Raw genomic sequence first — 6,000 nt, 5'->3', positions numbered from 1 at the left:
TTTGTGTAGCTGATAAAGCTAGGTAAGCTACACTTTTTGCATTGGAATGAAGGACAAGCTTTTTTTCCCGCAAGCAGACTGTTTACTTGGCTTTCATTAAACGTTTTGTAATCAGGTTTTGCTAGTCAGGTTTTCAGTTTTTAACTTATGGTATCCTAGCCCTTTCTTTAACCCTTAAGGTAATCTCAAATATAAGTTTAACTGATTTTATTTTGAAAGTTTTAGCATGCATTTGTTTTCTGAGTTATATGGTGTCTCAAATGAACAGTCTGTGAGAGTAGCCATCAGGGACAAACAGTCTGAAGCAAGACTGTCTTGCCAAGTTTAGCCCTTGCTTGTGAAGGTGATATATCAAGAACTCTTGAAGGGATTTTCTTTAAATTTTTCACAAATGTCAACCCTGACTCTAGGATGAACTGGTTAGAGTTTAGAGTTCATAGGTCAACGTCACTGAGACCAGTATTTCAAGAATGCACTGAAGGATTTTTGTCAAATTTGCCACATGCCTAAACTTGCATTTGAGGGTGAACTGATTACATTTTGAAGGTAAAATGTTATTGTGACCTTATACCGTGACATATTGTCAGGTTACAATTGCCATGACAGTGTAGCTCCTTTGGGCCTATAGCTTTCTGATCCACCACTATACTTCAATGACAAGTGTGTATGTCATTGTAGCATATACCCCCAGGTGATAGTCCAGTTTTATCATTGAGTAAGTTTGTCGGCTTGCCTTTATTTCTGTGTTTTTTCAAAGGCCTTGCAGAACTATGTGGCAGGCGTAACTACCCTGCTTGTTGGTCTTATTATCTTGTACGTCTTGTCATATTGAACTTTTTTTTCGTTGTTTATTAAGACACTTGCATGATGAAAATTCACAGCAAAAACTCAAATTTGAGCTTGCTGTCAAAATATCTATTCACAGCTACATCCATCCATCCATTTTTCTATCCATCCCATTTGGGGGGTGCTGGAGCCTATCCCAGCTGTCACTGGGTGAGAGGCAGGGTACACCCTTGACTGGTCGCCAGTCAATTGCAGGGCTGACATATAGAGACAGACAACCAGGTACTTACACCTATGGCCAATACCTAATGATCATGTTTTTGTCATGATCCTGGTTTTGATTTATTATGTTTCTGAGTTTTCCTATGGTTATCCTTTGTGAATTCTGTGATTTCTAGTTTGATCTTGTATTAGGTTTGGAGTTTATTAGGAGTTTTCTTTAGCCCTCGTGTTTCTTGTGTAGTATTTTCCTGTTTCTAGTATTTAGTTACTTCTTGTGTTTTATGTTTTATCACTCCTTGTATTTCATGTCTAGTTATTCTCTGTGCTTCATGTTTAGGTTATTCCCTGTATTTTATGTCTAGTTATTCCTTGTTTCATGTCTAGTTTTACTCCTCGTGTTTCATGTTTAGTAATTCCCTGCTTCATGTTAGTTTTACATTCCCTGTGTTGCATGTTTGGTTAATTCCTATGTCTCATGTTTAGTTTTACTCCCTGTGTTTGAGTTTCACTCCTTGGTTCTTTGTATCATCCTGTGTTTTCAGTGTTTCTGTAGTTTAGATTCTTGTGTCCAGTTTTCAGTCCTTGTGTGCTTCTTGTGTTAGGTTCCATGTTTCCTGTTTTATTTTGTAGTTGCCTTCCCTTGTGTGTGATTCCAGTTTTGCTTCCTGCCTGAGTTTCCCTCCACTTTGATTATCCTTCACCAGTTTCACCTGTGTCTGATTGTCCACACCTGTCTGCCATTGTTAATCACTCCCTGTGTATATAAGCTCTGTGTCTCCCTGTGTCTGTGTTGGTTCATTGCAAATGTCTTCCCCGTGCTTGTTACTCCTCGTGCTTCCTCGTGCTCCTTTGGATTTTGTTTTGTTTCTTTGATTTTGATTCCAGTGTTTTTGTTCAAGTAAGTTCTTTTGTTTCATTAAATCCTTTTTATCTGCATTTGGGTCCTCCATTTTGAGTTTTTCCCCGTAACCCGTGACAGTTTTTGGTGGTGGGAGAAAGCCGGAGAACCCACGCATGCACGGGGAGAACATGCAAACTCCACGAGGCCCTGACGGGGTGGCGAACCAGCAACCCTTTTTGCTGTGAGGCAACAGCACTAACCCCTGCGCTGCCATGCAGCCCTGTCAGCTATATCCACCTGACAATTCCAGATAAGCATCTAATGCTAAATAAAACAGACATGCAGTGCTTGCAGTAAGTAAAAGTATTTTGTGTTTCATATCTTTAAAGAGATCTTTATTTCTGGACTTTCCAGATGAATATACATAGATTAAACTAAGTGCAGTGAAATGACCCTTTCTTCTAGCTGAGTTGAGGCAGGGGGCCTTTAATGCATGATGGACTTACTAATGCTAATGTTGCATTGCAGTTTTAAAGCCCCAAAACCCACAGCACAAAATAGACATAAAGAGAAAATGCTCAGTCACTTGGACTGAAAATGAAGGAGAACAAAACATTTTATCTTTTAGTTTGTTTTAATCAGCATGTTTCTTTGCTCATTTTAATTGCATTTGAATCTTTCACACCCTTAGACATGGGCTCCCAAACAAACAGATTTGAGCCTCTTGTTCTGGCTATTTCTGATTTCAGCAAAGCCTAATCCATAAAACTCATTAGTCTCCCTAAAATAAGGCTCTGATTCAGTCTTTCCTAAGCAGAGCAGTTGTTGCTATCACTCATAGCTGTCTATATCAGCATATTACATAAACAAACTCCGACACGAGAGACAAGGGTGTGCCAGTGAAAACTAGTACAAGCACTCATAGCGCCACAAGTTCTGTGTTACTAATTATCTCAGTGAATCAGTGGGGTGTAAGATCAGAACAGGAAGTGTAACTTTCAGAGCACGGATTGGCGTTCCTCGTCCCGGTTCCCTGGATACTCCTTGGGAGACAGGGAGAAGGAGGCTGTGGAGGGGGGAACTGGATCAGAGTGCAGGGTGTATATGATCGTGAGCCAACTCAATTAGAGGTGTATTCTTGGTGTGGTGATGGAGAGAGAGGGGAGGCCAGTTAGGCACAGAGAGGGACAGAAATAGCTCAGCAAAGAGTCATGGTGAGCATACCTTTTCCTCTGTGCGTGTCCATGCAATCAACTGAGACTGCACTAGCTCCTGTCTTCTATTTAGTGTAGACATGCTTGGTGCTCAGGCCTATATTTAGAGACAGTTATGGAGTGTATCTGTGGGAGTGGTATCACTAACTCGGTTCGTTCACACACATTAGTAACGCTACCTTTGGAATTGACAGAACTGGGTGTGTCACTTTACTCATTTAAAATGTTTTCAGGCAATAAAAGAGATATTTAAATCTCAAGTGATTTTTAAATTGAATTTTGTAAAAAATAATAAAAGTATCAGGGTTTGACCCATACACCATAAAAACAATGATGTAGTCCCAATGACTTCTCCCGCTGGTTTCTTGAGCAGTTTTGAAAATCACCAATGAGCTTCAAAGAGTGAGACCTTCTGTCAACAGGGAGCAAGTTATCTAGTTACTCCACACAAAAGTAAACTTCACTTGACCAAAGCTAGACCCATGAGAGATGCAGCCAGCTAAGCTAAAGCAGCAGAGCAAAAGGCATTTGCTACATCTAAGATATTTGCATTACACATTTCTTCTTTTTTTTTTCTTCAAAGGAACCCTGCATGATCAGACAAGTTCATCTTGTTGGATAGATATTTGTCTGTCTCATATGTATATTGAACTAAAAAAAACTCACAAAATATCTGCATTTTGAGTAATTTGATTTGTAAACTCACCAGGAGGCCACCTTGTTTTGGTCCGCACTGGTACTGTGACATCACTTAGCCAGAGAGCTCTTTGCTTTTCCTATACTTTAACCAGCTGCTTCAGAATGGCAGTCTGTGATAGGGCTCACACGCTGTAGAGACGCTGCACGTCTCACGCACGGAGAATTTTAAGATTTGAGGTCTCGTCTTTTTTTTTCCTTGCACCATGAGTGGTTATCAGTCAAACTAGACAGGAAAATGATAAATAAAGAGTCATATTCACCTTTTTCTAGCAAATATGTACATCCACATCGGTAGAATATGTTTGAAATCTGTTTCTTCAAGATCCTGATGAAGGCCACGAGAAATGCGTCTGTTTAATATAGTTGTTCCCCAAACTTCTATTTATGAAGCTTTCTGTTCCCACACGGTTCAAAATGTTGCAGGTAAAAGATAAACACAGTATGAAAACACTTGCGGTTTGTGCTTTTCAAAGTAAAAGCCCACTCTAGCATTTCTTTGGAGAAACTCCCTTCGTTTGTACATAATGCTTTTATTTTGAAAAGCTACTGGCATGCTTCCATTAGACACTGAATCCAGTCACTTGTTTTATTGAGGTAAAACTTAGGAGGAATGACAGAGCTTTGGCAGGAGAGAGACAAAGCCAACACACAGCAAACTCATGCCTAGTATGAAAGTTGTTATGGCAGTAACAGCTGCAAACAGAAAAAAATACTGCCAGTCTTGAAAAGCGGTTACTGCATAGGAACAGCGAGGGGCGCTCTGGCTAAGTGACGTCACACACTACCAGTGCAGACCAAAACATGTTGGCCTCCTTTTGAGTTTATATGCTCAAATTTACTCAAAATGCAGATATCTAGGATATCTAGTGAGTTTTTTTGTTGTATATGAGAGATACAAATATTTGTCCAACAAGATTAACTTGTCTGATTATGCAGGGTCCCTTTTAGCATTTTAAGCTTAATTTTTATGTTTACCTGGAATGCTTTGTAGGCCTACTTCAACAATTATCTTTAATTTGTAAATTTAGAATTAGATGTTGGCAGAGAGACACTCCTGAAAAAATCATGTCAAGGTAACACATAACTATAATTGTCAGTCAGTAAGAAAGAGAAAAATAGAGTTTGTGAGTATGAACCTATTTGGATTAATACTGGAGTTACTGGGAAAAAAAAAAATCCTCCATTACAGTATCAACTAGTAAAGACATGAACAATTGATACCAAATTCATTTTCTGAACCAAGCTGTGAATGTTAAAATTTCCCATTTACTCCCATGTTGAAATTAGCATGTTAACATGGGTGTAAATGGGACCTGTGTCTTTTACAGCCAGCCTCAAGTGGACATTTTTGGAACTGCAATTTTGCAATTCTGCATTGGTGTTATTCATGGATGTTCACATGGATGAACAATGTATGGATGTATGTATGGATGGATGGATGGATGGAATCTTCACCAACGCAAGGCCAGATTAATAATTACGGCAACTAGGCAATAGTCCTAATTGTTAATCTTGGGTGACTCACCTACTGCCCTGTGCCCTGATTTTGGCCCCAGGGCAGCAGGTGAGTCACCAGAAAATAGATCTAGATCTTGCTTTACTTAGCCTGCCTGCTAGTGCAACCTCAGCTTTTCTTGCAGTGCTGTTGTGGGCTGACATAGCCTCTGCATTGGTCAGCTGGCCTTGAAAAGGTCAAAGGTAATTGAGATAAACTTTGTTGTGCTCCTCACCAACATCCTAAGAAAGTGCCAAAATGGAGGAAAGAACAGGGATGTCAGAAACACTGAAAAGTTTGGATAAATTGAAAATAGGTTGTTTTCTCACTTCGGTTGCCAGCAGCTTGCACCTGCACTATGAGTCCCACAGCATCTTGCAACAGTGAACCGGCCCCTGATGCTCCTGCAAAGAGACCGTTGAGGGAAGTGATGGGTCATGCTTGCTGTAACAGAGATAGCCTGATTATGCGGATTTATTTTCATATTGTGAGATATCTGTATCTTCTGCAAGTGGTACATAACATTATTCAAATTTATTAAAAAAGTCAGATTGAATTTTTGAATATGTGTTCTTGACTCAATAACTCTTGGGTATTAAAGCACCGACTGGCCTTTTTTGCTACTGTTCTCTATTACTAATTCTGCAGTAGAAAGGGTGATAAGTTTTAGTAGTTTTGCTGAATACCAGATATCCAGGGAGGCACTTGAAAGTTGTTGCCAAGGGGCATGGTGTCAAGTTAAT

This window comes from Cheilinus undulatus, linkage group 3, assembly GCF_018320785.1.
Source record: "Cheilinus undulatus linkage group 3, ASM1832078v1, whole genome shotgun sequence".
Taxonomy (NCBI): domain Eukaryota; kingdom Metazoa; phylum Chordata; class Actinopteri; order Labriformes; family Labridae; genus Cheilinus; species Cheilinus undulatus.
This window is presented reverse-complemented; position numbering follows the sequence as displayed.